The sequence below is a fragment of the Lagenorhynchus albirostris genome, chromosome 2, assembly GCF_949774975.1.
Source record: "Lagenorhynchus albirostris chromosome 2, mLagAlb1.1, whole genome shotgun sequence".
NCBI lineage: Eukaryota > Metazoa > Chordata > Mammalia > Artiodactyla > Delphinidae > Lagenorhynchus > Lagenorhynchus albirostris.
The window spans coordinates 9,144,105-9,159,762 of record NC_083096.1 but is presented as its reverse complement, the minus strand read 5'-3'; the positions used below and the strand labels follow the sequence as shown (position 1 = coordinate 9,159,762).

The 15,658-nt window shown below is 41.3% G+C and overlaps 1 long non-coding RNA gene across 1 annotated transcript in view; it reads right to left on the bottom strand.

Annotated features, from left to right (window-relative positions):
- LOC132515665 (uncharacterized) overlaps positions 1 to 15,658 on the bottom strand; it is a 170,784-nt gene that overhangs the window by 43,016 nt on the left and 112,110 nt on the right. The gene's annotated exons all lie outside the window — the stretch shown is intronic.

Here is a 15,658-nt window from a genome sequence, read left to right as displayed (position 1 = left end):
CTCCTCAGGCCTCCTAATTAGGTCAACCGCAACGGCCCAGGCCCAACTTGGACGGCCCGTGCTATGGACCTCTCCCCCAGCGGCCACTGCTGCACTTCCTCCTCTGAGACTCCCCCGCACCCCCTAACCTGACTGCTCCCCCCAGGTGACATTCGAAGCTGCCCTTCACTCCACTATCAGCTCCACTACGTGGCCTCTCCCCTCTCAGCAACTCCGGGGTCAAATGCCCTCCAGACATTTCATCAACATCATGATGTCAGGAGGATTATTTAAATGCCTTCTCGCTAAATCCCATTACAGAGAACAGAATTCTCCATGGCACAGACTGGAATTTGCACATTTGCCTTCTGGTCTCTACCTCCTGATCTTTTCTCTCCCCTTCCAGCAAGACCAGCTAAAGAATTTGTGAGGCCCAGTGCAAAATGAAAACAAAAAGCCCTTTGATTAACAACACCACCACAACTGTGAAGAATTTTAAGACCATGACAGCGGAGCATTAAAGCAAGCCCTGGGCCCTGTGTCTCTTCTTCCTGAGCTCTGAACACCTTTAAAGATGCATGGTCTGTGTCTTCCTGCACCTGGACTGCCGCCCCGCCACTACAGCAGCCCCCAGCCACTGTCTGCCAATCCCTTCGTCCCGCGCGCCACTGCCATCTGCATCCTGTCACAGCCCCTCAGAGACCAAGCAGTCGGCTAGTTAACTCACCAGATGAATTGTGCGCTGTGTCACCTGGAAGGTCCTAATCCCCACATCCTCATTTCAAGCGTGGCCTCCGGAACCCTGGCTGCACTGCCCTGAGGAATTCGTCACTGATCGGCCCAGGGAAACCCTGTGTGTGTGGACTGTGTGAATCCCAGCATCTGTCAAGTAACCTTGCCCATGGCCCACCTAGACGTGGGGCTTAAGCCTGGAGAAAGTCTCCTCAGCAGAGTAATCCATCTCCTTTCTCCAGAAAGACAGATGAAACATTTAATTTCTCATTCTCTAGAACCAAATGCACATTTGTCAGCTAAGAACAGCTCTGCCAATTAGCAGAGGCTTCAACCTGAATCAATAAACTTCAGCCTAAAAATAAAGCCATGCAAGCCCCTTTGCAGTACCGCTTGACTCAAAACAGACCTAAGTGGAATATTCCTTAATTACCACTGTTTCATAATAGGTTTTTTGACCCTCTTTTCTCAGGCATGTTTGACTCTCCAGGGTATTTCTAGGCATTGCAATTCAGCAATTTTAAATCTGTTTCTAATCTCCAGATAGTATCATCCATCCTACCAAACAACCCAGGGCCTTGGCAGAAAGCAAAAATAAAATAAGAATTATATTATTAAGTACTGTATATCATTGCTCACATCATCCAATATAACCAGCGTTTTGAATTGCTGGCATTATTTAGAAAAGTCTGGGTGTTTTTCATGTGTCATTCAATTCAAGTACGTTTTGCTTTATGTTCTGGAAACACTGAACATCAGCTGAGTTTCAGAAATTTAAACTAGAGGAATTCACTAAGGGAATCCTTAAAGAATTCTTTTGTAAAATAAACCACTGTTTTCAATATGAATAATCATCCTGTAATCTATATTTTCTGTCAGATAGTTTACATATTCTGGTAGTAGGCAGCATATACTGTGTTTCATCAAAGAATGATGCCCAAACTGCATCATCTGAGACCGATAACTTAGATTTAGAAGCATTACATTCTATTTATTCAACTCAGGAAACCATGTTACTAACAATCCAGTGGAGACGCCAAGTTCTCAATATGAAATGAATTAATTACAGTGAGTATAATGCAGGAAGAATGGGGCAGGACTTGTATGACTATGGCATCTGTGCCACATGTCCTTCTGGTAAAGAAAGCAGCGGGGGAGGGGTAGACATCTAGACACGTGTGCCTGAAAACTCTCGGTTACTACATAAAAACTGAAACAAAAATGTAAGATATGGGCTTCCCTGGTGGCGCATTGGTTGAGAGTCCGCCTGCCGATGCAGGGGACACGGGTTCGTGCCCCGGTCCGGGAAGATCCCACATGCCGCGGAGCGGCTGGGCCTGTGAGCCATGGCCGCTGAGCCTGCACGTCCGGAGCCTGTGCTCCGCAACGGGAGAGGCCACAGCAGTGAGAGGCCCGCGTACCGCAAAAAAAAAAAAAAAAAAAAAAAAAAGAAAGATATGTACAATTCTCTAGTCCTCAATCAGAAGTAGATCAGAAAAGGGATGTAGGAAGAGCACAAAGCTCAGGGCTTAAGAGGCCTGAGTTTAGTGTGATTTGGAACAATGCAAAAGAGATCAGTTTCTTTGTCAATGAAATGAAAGCTTTCAACTAGATTATCTCCAAAGTTGCTTTAAACTCTCAATTTCTGTGATAGAATTTCTACTTTAAAATGCGGTTGGAGAAGCAGCTCTAGTACAAGCTCTTCAACTCCTTACATAGACAATACCAAGATTTAAAAACAGAAATTTCACCCTTGTTGTAAGTCTCTTTCACAAAGCTGTTCAGCAAAGGTATGAAGAAAACAACCAATTAATATAATTTTCACACTTTTGTTTACCCTCTGCCTACTTAGAAAAGCAATAAGAAGGGGTAAATGTCTACTAACCTGAAAAAAAATGCCATCTTTCCCATATTATTGTATTTGAAAGTTTTCAGTAAAGTTAACACAAATTTCATGTTTTATTAAATATTGTTTTCTGTATTATTTGAAAGTATGTTTGGGAAAAATGGATGTTGTGACCACAGCCCCCAATTTTTCTTTTCCAAATTAAAGTCCTACTTTCTTGTGTCTCAGTCTCCCTTGTCTAATTCCTATTCGGCCCCTTTCCTTGGCTTCATCTCTAAAAATCATTCAATAATCTCCATTGCTCTGATGTCCTGTATGAAGGATGCCTTGCAGGATTCTAGGACCCCAGGATTGTATCTTTTATAATGGCAATGCTGCTCGTTTTCCTTTGGACATAATTTTCTTTGGGCCAAATTACTTTTCCTTTATGTAAAAATTTCTTAAGCAAAGATTTTCTATATCTTAAAAAACAAAACAAAACACTTATTTGAATGACTAGTTTTACAGTTGCTAAAGCAAACCCCAAATATTCAAACTTGTGGTAGGAAAAATATGTTTGTTTGTTTTTTTTTAATGGAGGAAAGCACATCAAAGTAGACTTCTAAAGGTCTGGGATCGCCATTTTTTAAATTCCTTGCCTTCCATAAAAATTAAACATGTTTTAACTCATTTTGCTTGCTTATCATGTCCTTCCAAAGGTTTTACAATGTAGTTTCATTTTGTTATTTTTCAGATCCAAAGACAAATGTTTGCTTTGTGTTTTATTCTAGTTCCTTATTTGAGAGACTCATAAGGACTCCATTGTCCAAATTTGCATGCTTCATAAAAAACACATATTTGAGTAAATTATACTTACAAAGCTTAGCATTTGCTGACATCTCTCATTAATTACTACACTAATTTATAGGTTATAAAAAGGCTACAGGGAAGACACAGGACTGTCTCTAAGGAAGGTTTGTGATAGGAAAACTTGTGCAATATAATCCTTCTCCCTAAACTCCACAATTTAATCATAAGTGAAAATTGGTCAAAAGAACATTAAGGGTAGTTTTTATTTTCGATGAATCTTGTTGGAAAGGGAATATATTCATTAATTGTTCAAATATTTACTGAGCATCTACTACACCAGTCTCAGTGCTCTGTCCACATATGCAGTTGAAGCATGGGTGAGAAAAGCAGGGTATTCCTTTGGTACGGGAGGGAGATCCACGCAGGCTGACCCCAAGTTCTCCACCCTTCGATGTACTGCCTACCAACCGACTCAAGGACCTATTTCTTCTCAGATTGCCCTTGTCTCTGAGCCACTACCTAGCCAGCTGTTTCCCTGAGTCCCTGGACACCACACAGACCTCCTGGAGTGGGATGGAGCTATTCATCACCATTCACCACTGCCCTGGGGACAGATTTGTTTCCAGATTGTCAGCAAGTTTTGAAATAGTGATCTGCAGAAGAGCCATTTTAATCTCTGTGATTTAAAAAAAAAAAAATTTTTTTTTAAACGAAACATAGGAAATGTGGCCCAGGTGTGTTTGTTCCACCCATCTATAGCTGAAAATTCATACACTTCGCAGAAAGCACCAGGGTTATGTAAAGAATAAGGGCAGTGAAGTGAATTGTTTAGGTGATGGGAAACCAGACAGGCCTCAGCTTTGCAACCATGTCCAGTGGGTCCAGTAGGTCTAAGGTATTTCTCACTTAAAGAAGCACATAATGGTGGTTTCCATCTGTGATAACAAGGGACTACTGGAGTTCCAGCTTCCTTGATATTTCATTGAGTTTGACTTTGTTAAAAAATAAATATATCACATTTCATATAAAAGAAAATATGGATTATAGGAGACAAGGCATATCTTGAAAGATCTCACTACCAGACACCTAGAAATGCTAGAAATATATATATATATAACAAATACCCCCATTTAAATGCATAGTTGAGCTCACAAAAAGTAACAGAAATCCCCAAGGAAAACCAGAGCAGAGCCGTAAACCAGCATGAAATGTACAGCTGAACTCAGCCAGAGGGCTGGCTCTTAGGAGTCCTTTGAAAGCCAGAAAAAGAGATCCCAGGCTGTATCAGGTAGGAAGGTGACCCAAGGACCCTCAAAGTGCTGCATCTTCATTGAGAGAGTGGACTGGAAAACCAGTTACCTGCAAAGACTGAGGACAAGATGAAGCAAGCATGTTGGATTCAGCATAATACCAGGTGTGTGCTTTCCTGGATTCATCATTTAAATTTACCCTAACTGTGTGGTCCAGGAACCAGCCCCCTCAAACCCAAGTCAAAAAATAACAAAGCAGTCCTGGGTTGGAAGGGCCTGGGGACACCTGACAGGGCCTATGCAAATCTTCAAATGGATGTACCCTCAACCCCAAGCAGAGATAACCAGATCAGCGTTGTGAATGTAGAAAAAAAGCTAATAGATGCGTCCCAGTCCAAATTAAACAACGGTGCACTGTCTTCTTTTTTCTAGGAAAAGAACATTGCTTTCCTAGCTAAGTTAATGTTGCCTTAAATACAGTGGGGAAAACAATAAAATTCTAACTGATCCCCTGGAGACTAATCTGAAAGGACAGGATGAGACCACTAAGTGCTCAGGAGAAACGGAAACCAAGTAGGGCTGCTGTTGCTTTGTACTAACGAACTGGAGATCAGGACCCTGACAGCATTGCTGATTTCCTGGGAAGGCCCAGAGAATGGATTCAGGGCAGCTGTCACATGGAGACTGTAATGATCGGGCGTTAGTGACTGAGCTTTATAGGCTGGCAGAACCATAACTGTAACAAAGGCATCTTTAGAGTCAGTCATTTGAATAAATGCAGACAAAATTGATAGTTAGTTTTAATTGCTATTTAAGTGCACTTTGTCCTGGCAACAGTGTCGGGTGCTCAGCTGACTGTTTCTAATTTATGTTGTCACTATGCTTCTGGCTCACACAGGGGAGAAGCCAAAGTTAGACTGTGTCTAAGTCAGCAGCAAGCCAGAGCTGACAAGACCAGGAGGTGAGTCAGGTCTCGTGGCAGAGGTAGGGCCACACTCTAAGACGTGGACCTTGAGTCCATCACGACAGATCCTTGCTCTGCAAGGATGCAACATGGGAAGGAAGTGCAGGCAGAAAGGACCAAGTGCAAGGCTAAGGGGGCAGGGTTAAAGGAAAGCAGGAGCGGCCCCGGTCAGCCTGCGCCAAGGGCACAGGTGGAACAAGGGGAAATCTACCCAGAAACGAAGAGGAACGTCTCAGGATCTGGGAAAGGCAACGGATCCTCACAAAATGCAGATCACAGATATCTGGTCACCCCAGGAAAGGGGCCTCATCTCTTACTTGGTGATACAGTGAGGATTGTGGCTAAGAGACTAGTAGTCTGGGTGGTTGCTTGGAGCAAGGTACTATCAGAACAAGGTACACAGAACTCAAATGTTTCCTAACTTTTTAGTAAAAATTCTGTGTCTTTGTAAGTAAGAACTTGAATAAAATATTTTTAAATCCTTTAATGAAAGAATGTAAAGCTAAAACAATTGCTTTAAAAAAAAAAAGCTTCTGTTAAAGACTAAAAAGGCGATGTGACATTCACATCATCTAAGACTGTCTTTGACAGATTGTTCCAGTACACTTTTCTTTTTGTTTGTCTTTTTAGATTAGTAAACAGGAATTATTAGCATTTTTATACAGTACTTAAGCATCGCTGTAAATGTTTTCATAATTCATTATCTAACCACTTAATTTTCAGTTTAGTGAAAGGAAATGAAAACATTCTAAATGAGTTTTCCTAAGTATTGGGTGAACACAGCTAGAAATAGCTGCTGAATATGATTATAAAATTTGGTTTGAAAAGAAATATCCCTCTGTAGGCGGGTAGAAAATAAAAGTCTGTACTTCAATCTGAACAGAAAACTTTCCACAGCAGTAAGTGTAGCAGCCATTCCGCAGGGTCTCAAAGCAGGTGATTATATTTGCGGACATGTGGGAAAATCTCTCCTATATGGGAATGAAAACACTGCCACACACTGTCGACTACTGGATACGTTTCACTGAAGAACTCACCAGCGCCTACTAGTCAAGTCACCAGAGGTTTCTTTTGGTTCCAGAATATATTATAAAGTGCTACCGTACGAATGAATGGCAACAACTATTTAAGTAGGATGCACTGTAAATAGTAGGCTTATTTCTTAAACAACCACCATCAATCACCAATATCCAATATTTCTTTATTCTACTCATATGAAGTTCATTTTGGATTTTAACCATACAAAAATATTAAATATTCACTGATTGTGCACATTTGAACTTCTGTTACTTTGGACTTAGTTTGGCTGAAACAGAAATAGAGTAAAAGTGATTATGCAGAATGTGCAGATCGAAGTTAATCAGAAAAAAAAAAAACAGCCTCTCAAAGGCAAGGGCATTCCAGAGCTGCACCAGCAAAAGCACAAGGATCCTGGTACCTGCCCAGACCTGACATCACTGAATCAGTCACAGCCGCCTAGGCACCAAGCATTACAATGCTCCAACCCAGGCACAGTGGTTGAGAGTCCACCTGCCAGCGCAGGGGACACGGGTTTATGCCCCAGTCCGGGAAGCGGAGCGGCTAGGCCCGTGAGCCATGGCCGCTGAGCCTGCACGTCCGGAGCCTGTGCTCCACAACGGGAGAGGCCACAGCAGTTAGAGGCCCGCGTACTGCAAGAAAAAAAAAAAAAGTAGCCTACAATGCTCCAACCCCATCAATTGTCCTGACCTACCCTTTTCCAGAGACACCACAAATGCTAAGAAATCTGTCACAAGCATCTACACCTTGTTCTGGAATTCTTCCAGGACTGCCTTCTACCTACCCATCCTGTTACTTGTCCCTCCATGGCTTGTTTCCCAGCCCCTGTTGACACCCAGTTTTCACTCCATAGGAAGATGCTCCAGTTTTGTTTTGTTAAATAGGCTTTGAAACGGCCACTCGTTCAGGGTGTCACTTTCAGAATCTTCCTGTCTGCTTCTTGCACCCAAACCATGAGAAAGAGGAGTCATTCCTGAATCCCAGGCTCAATGCCTGGAGAGAGTCTCAAGTGCCCCGAGCTGGGGAAGGAACTGTACGACGAGAAGCCAACGAAAATGAGTGCATTCAGCAAACAACCTGGATCCTTCCCAACTAATCCAAACCCCACCCTTTATTCCCTGCACCATTGCTACATCTATTCAGCTCCTGACTTCCTGAACTTTGTCTGCCTTTTCTATTCCCAAACTTACCCTTTAAGCTTGAGAGACTCAATTTCCCTGGGTTTAAACCTCAAAATCATAGAATACACGTAAAGGTACTCTTCTACATCATTAGGCCTCTAACTACTAAGAAACACTCCATCAACCACAGCCTGATCTTTCCTGCTGTTTTATTTAGCATTCATTCCTCCACCGCCACCACTCTGTTTCTCCCCCTCTTATCAATCACCCTCCCCCCACCCCACACACACAATTACAGGAGGCACAGGACAAGGGCACTGGCAATCTCACCATCCTCTGCATTCACCAGTCCACATCTGCAGCACCGTGCTCAGTTAAGATTTTAACAGGTGTTTTCGCAAACTGGAGAATGAAGGAAAGTCTAAAAACTGCCCTATGAGGACCAGTTGAAAGAACTAGAAAGGTTTAGCTAGAAAACAGGCCTCTTTAGATCTTTCGATTGTTACAAGTCCTTAGTAATTTGACTATTCCAGATTGATTTTAATGGTTCTCAATAATTTGATAACAAGTGTTTGCTGTGGTAGCCGACTTATTGGTATTCGGTTCCCTGTCTTTTTTTTAAAAGGGGGATTTTACTTTAAGCTATACATTTTCTAAAACTACAAAAATGAATTCTTGGGGGAAAAAAATGCTGACTACTACATTGAAGATTTCATGGAACTACCGCTTCCAATCATCTGATCACTTCAGATGGGCTAACAATGTTAGATAAGACCTCTTTATCAGCAACGCCATTGCATCCCACAGCACTGATTTCCATATTCAACAAAACCTCTCTTTGCATAGATACGTGTGTAAAAACAGAACATCCGGTACAGAGGCCAGAGTGCCATCGAAGGTAATTATTGAGACAGTCAAGTTCTTTTATGCCAGCAAAAATAAGATGCTGGGGGTCTGAGTGAATTTCAGAACCTGATTTCAAAAGGATCATACAGGGAGGAAATAGAATTTAGCATGGTGGACTACTCTACAGCATATATTTGTAAGTATGAGATTCTATAAAATAGTTGATGAATACAATAATGTTCCTTGATATAAATGACTAGTGGATGTTTATTTCAAAAGCAGAAGTGTTAGCAGGGTTCTTCTAAGGAAAACAAAGAAACAAACTAGTAAACACACTTTGTGTGGCCTAGGTTTTGAATACTTAAAACTTAAAAGTCACTCATGTATAAACGAAGTTTCTAAATTGAGCAGTAAAGTTTAGAGTATGGTCTTTCATTTTATGTGTTTCTTGTGTGTATGTGTGTATATATGTTTAGATAAAGATACATTATAAAATCAGGAACTTCAGAATTGTTTGTTTCAAAAATTACGCACTACCAATGATTAGTTCCATCATTTAATTAGCTGTATTGATTTCAAGTGTAGGTTGTTAGACGGTTTCTATGAAGTATTAACTTGATTTTATGAAATTTCTTCATTCTTTAATGTTATGCCTAAGCACAACTATTGCACAAATTACTTGTTTTTCACTTTTATTTAAGTTATTAATTTTTTAATTTATTCATTTTATTTGTTTATTTTTGGCCACATTGGGTCTTCATTGCTGCGCGCTGGCTTTCTCTAGTTGCGGTGAGGGGGGCTACTTTTCGTTGCGGTGGCTTCTCTTATTGCAGAGCACAGGCTCCAGGCACACGGGTTTTAGCAGTTGTGGCTCACGGGCTCTAGAGCACAGGCTCAGTAGTTGTGGTGCACGGGCTTAGTTGCTCCGCGGCATGTGGGATCTTCCCGGACCAGGGCTCGAACCCGTGTCCCCTGCATTGGCAGGCAGACTCCCAACCACGGTGCCACCAGGGAAGCTTGTTTTTTAAAAGGCAAGAATTTTGTGTGCTATGACAGACAAAATCTCACTAAAATAAAAATTTTTTCTAGGTTTTTCTAAATCTTATGTGACACGTCACATTATAAAATAAACACATTCAAATGACAACATTACATATGAACAGAATGTCAACTGCCTACCAGGATAATAAGAACACTTAAATATGTCAAAAGGCTCAATTTAAGAAAATTTATTTATTTTCATATCACTTTGAGAAAGATTTCATTTAAACGTTAGAGGAAACTTGAATCTATTCCTGGCATATTATATATCTAACTCAATTAATAACTAATGCATTTATAACCACTCTAAGAATTGGCTTTCATAGATGAAATATATTCTTTCTTTAAAATAATCAGGAAAAAACATTGGAGGTAAAATCATACGGACGCCTAAACTTGTTCCAAATATTCTATGCTTAGATAGTAACAATGCACACTAGTTTTACCACAAGGATATTGAAAAATAAAAAAGCTAGGTAAATTAATATATAATATTAAATAAGATAAAATATTTAAAGAAAAAGCAATGGAAAATACAAATAAAAAGTATAGGAATTTTTATGATATCAATGCATGAAACTAATAAAATTCTAAATAAGGAGTTAATAAATCAAAAATGTAGATAACCATAATCTAGCACTTACAAAGTGGAAAAAATATTTGCTTAAAATGTAAGGCAGGGAATTCATAGAAATCTTTGCCAAATATGCATTCTCCAGGAAGCACACAATAATTTTTTGTTTGTTTTTGTTATTATTTTATTTTTAGGTCAATGGAATTTTTCTACGTATCATACCACCAATATGAGGAAAAAATGATTATTGTTGATGTGAAGCTTGGTGAGTTTCTCCAATTTAAATCAATTCTATATCTCATCAGTTTAAGTCATTCTTTCACAGGAAACTCTTTTCTTGCCAAACAGAATTATAGTTATGTGGAATATCTGAGGCTTATTTATATTTTTACCAGTAAATGACCATGTGTGCTCTAATTTGAAAGGTATAATTTCACTGCAAATGTTCTTAATTGGATTTAACTATAAGCAAAATAAATATGAGTTTATCAACAGGAATTTTAATCAAATTCTAGTTGTGAAGAACTATACTTTAAATTTTTTTTAGAATTTACTCCTTTTGGAATCACCAAAAATATTTCTTAAAAGTTTGCAATTGTAGGGCTTCCCTGGTGGCGCAGTGGTTGAGAGTCCGCCTGCCGATGCAGGGGACAGGGGTTCGTGCCCCGGTCCGGGAAAGTCCCACATGCCGCGGAGCGGCTGGGCCAGTGAGCCATGGCTGCTGAGCCTGCACGTCCGGAGCCTGTGTTCCGCAACGGGAGAGGCCGCAACAGTGAGAGGCCCACGTACTGCAAAAAAAAAAATTAAAAAAAAAAAAGTTTGCAATTGTAAATATGAAAGTGTTTCACTCTGTCACTATATTTTGGTAACTGTAGATGTGGATGCACTACTTAATGATAAATATTGTTGAATGCAGGACTGCAGACATTTCCTTTTAAACCACTAGCTATTTTGGAAGTTCTTTGTCCTCACACTGTGAATTATATTTTCTTCATTTTGTCAGATGAAATTCCAAAGGCTGCCTTTTCTCTTCTCCTTTTAGAGGTATGAGAATTTTAATTTCTATTACTTTGTCTGCTTTCCATCTTCCAGGATTCGTTTGAAATATTGTGTTTTCTGTCTCCATGTTTAATCTGCCTTCTCCTTCATGTTTAAGCCTTATACATTCCTCTACTATAATTTGAGCAGTGTCAGTTGGAAGAAGTAATAAACTCAGGAGTTCAATCTGTTCTATTACCAGAAACTGGGTTAAATAATTGTGCATTTATCTCTTGGTTTCAACGCTGGAGGCATTATGAGGACACGGGGAGTGTTCTGTGATATTCCAGCAAAGTGGAGGTGCATAGTGATAGTGAATCCAGCAGTAACTGAAAGAGGGTATGCAGGTGTGCAAGGGACGTGCAGTCCCAGGAATCTTAGAAGATGAGCAGCAGGCTTCCAGTCACTGGGACAGCAACCAACAAGCTACATTTCTCAATGGATTAGAAAACCAGAAAACTTCACAAAACAAGACTATTTTGTGATCTGATTTTTCTATGTAGAAAAATCATCTTGTACCCAATTCTGTCACTAAGTATTAATTTAATTGTTGATGCTTTTATGTCATTATATTCTATTGGCATTCCATAATTTAATAAATCTGTGAATGTTTGGCTTAGAATACAACAACATATAAACAACTACTTATACATGATTATCAAATAGCATTTGTACATAACAGCAGGAAATTTATACTCTAGTAAGAGTAAAGTCAGAAATATAAATAACATTATTTTTATATATTTGTATATATTTTTGTATATTATATATATTTATATTCCACTCCTTTTCCGACTAATGAGCCACCTGGGCCAGAGAACCTCCCTCTGCATCAGTCATGTAGCTGAGCACGGGGCTGCGACTCATCTATACGGAGCCTTTGCTGGAATTTAAAAAGGGAGCCTTTCCACCACATGGATGAAACCCCACTTGGGGGCCACAGCCTGGAAAGGGAAGTGTGGGTGGATCTCAGCCCTTCTCTCCTCCAGACCAGGCATCCGGGTTGGGGGACAGCCTGCATAATTGTACATAAGCGGAAGCTCTGGCTGGGCTGTCCTCTCGCCCCTTCCCCTCTACCCCTCAAGCTTGCCAGGGCTCTTCTGGCCAAACAAATCCTTCCTGGCGGCCCCATCCCTTCAATAGGGTACACATGCCACATGTGTCTGAAGCTCTGCAGCAGACCTAGCTAATTATAAAGCTGGAACCTCAGCTACTAACATAATACGTGAACAACAGAAAAACAGGAACACAAGAGCAAACGCAAACGAAGGAAGGAGGATTTGCAGGGTGTGCTGACACACTGAAGAATGAACAAGATTAATTGGAAAAACTTATGAGGTGAACTTTAAAAAGAGGAAGGAATGCAGTCTGACAGAACGTGTGCTTCCTGTACATACATTAGAGCTTAGGAAATATTTCCTGAGGGACAGAGTGTAAGAAGCTGAAGGACTGATCAGATTAACTGGAACAGAAAGTTTTCGCACACATGCATTTTTCTAATATTTACAGTTCCATTTTAGAGAAGAGGAAATTAGGAAACTGAGAGTTTAATTAATATGCCCAAGTTCACACAGCTAGTAAGAGCCTGAACTCAAGCATATGTCTGTTTGGCTTCAGAGCCCAGGATTATGTTAATACACCCTGTCATCTCTCAGGAACTGCGGGACTCCCCAAAACTCTAGTGCACCCAAAAATTACTTTACCTTTGCTGTGCTGCTGACCTCCGTGGGTGGTGCACACTAAGACTGCTCTGCTTTTGTCAAACAGGTGCATTCAATTTAGAAAAGAAAATATGATGACTTATAAACAGACATGAACTTTAGATACACAGATCACCAATGTGTGCAAATAGATCCAGTAGATCAAGTGAGGAGACGATGAGATATAAAAACGATTGTTAGGGCTTCCCTGGTGGTGCAGTGGTTGAGAGTCCGCCTGCTAACGCAGGGGACACGGGTTCGGGCCCCGGTCCGCGAAGATCCCACATGCTGCGGAGCGGCTGGGCCCGTGAGCCATGGCCGCTGAGCCTGCGCGTCTGGAGCCTGTGCTCCGCAACGGGAGAGGCCACAACAGTGAGGGGCCCGCGTACCGCAAAAAAATAATAATAATAATAATTTAAAAAAAAAAAGAAAGAAGTTGTCTACCATCCTCCTACTTAGAAAATAAGCAGAGAGCCATCAGGTATAATCCTCATCTTAGAGTTGATTACAGAGATGAGGAATCTTGAAACTTGAGGGTGCAATTACACACAGGATCAGTTAAGGACAGCCAATCGCTGCAACAGTTTTCTCAGCCTCGATTATTTCAGTGTTAATCAACTTCAGTCAGATGTGTCCTTCTAGAAAAAGACTTATTTTCATCACATTATTATTGAAAGACCTCAATGAATTATCCCTACCAACAGGGTAGAGCCCAGCATTGAAGGCTGTCCAGAATCTACCTGCACAAACATATTCCCTATAATAAACTCTCCCTTTTGCTTAAACTAGTGTGAATCTAGAATAAACTCTCCCTTTTGCTTAAACTACAGTGAATCTATATTTGCACTCAAGAGTCCTAATTTTGTTCCATCCTGTAGATGTATTTAGCTTCCTGTCCCTTGGTTCTCCTCACAGCAAAGACCACACAGAAAATGAAGTCCAGCAGACCACAGCACCCATAAGTTCTTATCCCCAAACCTGCAAATATACTTAGACCTGCACCTGTGCCTTCCCTGCCCCTTCCGATTACAAGGGGACAGTAACTTCCTCCTATGCTTCCACTGGGACATCTCCAAAGTCCGACACCCCCCTTCTGAATCCCACCTCCTCCTTCGTCTTCAGAAACCTGAAATTCTACTGATTTTCCCTCCTTCTCCTATGTGTTCACCCTCTGTCCATGGCTACCACGGCCAACTTCAGGCTGAATCACTCGCAGTGTAGACTTTATGAACCATGTCCCCAGAGATGTGCAGGCCAGGTCTCCATTTCCTCTTATTTTTTGCTGCTTGTTTCTGCCCTCCCCACTCCACTAAAACCACTCTCACCGGGGTTATAGATGACCTTCTTTTTCACAAATCTGAGGGATGTTTTCAGTCCTTTGCTCTCTTAATCTCTACCCAGGTCCTAACTCTATTAGCCATTTTTTTTCCTTCTGATAACTCCTCCCTTGGTTTCTGTCATAGCATATTATTCTGATTTTCCTCCTCTGTCTCAGTCTCTCTCTTAATCACGTGTGTTCATTCATCTGTCTTGAGCCACCCACTCTTCTTGTTTTGTACTGTCTCCTGGACCATCTCATCTTTTCTTTTGGCTTCTCTTATATGTTTTATGAAAACTGCCCATGTTTACCTTGAGGTTGAATCTCTTCCACCTGAACTTATTTCCTTTCCTTCTCCCACCAGGTAGAGTCAATAGATCAACAAGTTCAGATAGTTCCTCCGCTAAAACACCTGAAATCTATCCCCTTCCCACCACTGCTACTGGCCACCTTCCTCACCGAAGCTTGTAACATCCCTCACCTGGACTCCTGCAGTCACCTCCTAACTGGTCTCCCTCATTCCACCCTGGCCACCCTACAATCCATTCTACTACAGAACCAGTTTCAAATGTTAACACGTCTATTCCATATCTTAAAACCTTCAATGACTTTTCAGCTTCTTACTATGAAACTGATGGTGTGTAAGGTCTATCGTGCTTGGCTTCTGCCTCTACCCTTATGACTTCATCTCCCACCACGTTCTTGCTGCAATGAACACTTTGGAGCCTTTCTCTCCGAGCTCTCTCCCTGCCACACTCTGGACTCATGTAGTGACCACATTCCTTTCATTTCCTCAACGAGGACTCGACCCATTGCCTCCTGACCTGGGCCCAAGCTGCCTCTCTCCTTCACTCAGCACATTCCTGCACACCCTGTAGTTCTAGCTCAGCTACTGCTTTACCGGGATGCCTCCTCTAACCACCCCCGGGTCCGGTTAGGTTCTCCTCGCATGTGTACTCATGGGCCCCTGTACTTCCTGTTGCAAAGTCCCCACCACGTGAATTTTCACTGCTTGTTAGTGAGGATGGGAAGAGGAAAGACGGGACCTATGTAGACCCCAGGCAGCCAGAATCTGGTACATAACAAGTGTTCAACAGATGTTTCCCATGAACCAATAAAGACTGATATTAAACTCACTCTTTATCCTGAATAACTCACTGCAGATAAGTGTGAATATATATTTAGCAAAGTATTTCCGGCTCTCATTGTAAAGTGTGGATTTAATCATTTTTAACAAATGTTTGAGTTTTTTTTCTCAAAGTCCTGAGTTTAAAACCTTCTGTGCCATACATTGTCGATAAAGCCTGGGCTGACTAACCTCTACCTGAATTTTAAAGTCAAAGTCACGCTGACCAGAGTGGGGAACGCCAGGTAGGCAACACTCCACTCAGCACCCGCCCTTAAAAAGGCTTCTGTTTTTAT